The sequence below is a fragment of the Carlito syrichta genome, unplaced genomic scaffold (genome assembly GCF_000164805.1).
Source record: "Carlito syrichta isolate Samal-C Ts95f unplaced genomic scaffold, Tarsius_syrichta-2.0.1 Scaffold309916, whole genome shotgun sequence".
In the NCBI taxonomy this organism is placed as follows: domain Eukaryota; kingdom Metazoa; phylum Chordata; class Mammalia; order Primates; family Tarsiidae; genus Carlito; species Carlito syrichta.
The window spans coordinates 1-959 of NW_007254012.1; positions in this window are offsets into that span (position 1 = coordinate 1).

Consider the following 959-nt stretch of genomic DNA (forward strand, 5'->3'; position numbering starts at 1 on the left):
ATGGCCAATTTGTAGGTGTTGACCAAGTAAGTAATATAGTAAGGAGGATGACAATTAAGCTAAGAAAGGAAAGGGGCCAAGGGTTATAAGTTTCCTGCACTGAATCCAGGATGTTTGTTTAGATTTAGATTTGGATGGTGGTGAGTCGGGACAACTGAAGTCTGAGTGGTTGTTCTGGAACCTTGGAGCAGGTGTACCTGTGGGTAGGTGGACAAGTATTATTATGGGTGGGTTGTGAGGAAGGAGGGGTGGCAGGTTTAGGACGGGAAATGTGAATCCATGGGGTAACCTGACATTGGGCCGTGATAAGTTTTTCTGCCGTGGTAGTGGACAAAACTACTTGAAGAGGCTCGGACCATTTTGGATTAAGACGGGTTTTAGTTTTCGGGTCAGAAAAATAGACCCATTGTCCAGGAATAAGAGGAGGTGGGATTTGGCTGTTGGAACCAGGTATAGGAGGGGGAGGGTAAAGGGCCTTCCTGGAAAAGAACGGTGAATGGCCCTCTCCAGAGGGGCTTTAGGGGTTGTACATTCCACTCTTTTACCCATACCATATCACCTGGCTTAAAAGAATGAGCATTGGTAGTTAAACTAATTGGCAGTCGTTCTCTGGCTTGACAATGGATGGCATTTAGGACTAAATCTAAGGCTTGCATTTGTTGTTTTAGGGCAAGACTTCCAAATTCCTTTAAGTTTTCCTGTATGTCCCTAACTAGAGGGGGTGGCCACCCATAAGGAATTACAAAAGACAAGAAGCCTGTTTATTTAAAGGCCTGTTTTGGGGCCTTTTCCCCTAGCAGGGGTTTTTGTTTACCCCGCTTTGAGACTTCATAGAGAAGCTAGGCATTTAAATTTTCTAGACTAGTATAGGAACAGGACCACCCTTAGGGTCCTCTTTCTTTCTTTTCTTACAGTTGTTGATTGGGTCCTTCCTTTCTTCAATTTTTAGCAGCACTTAC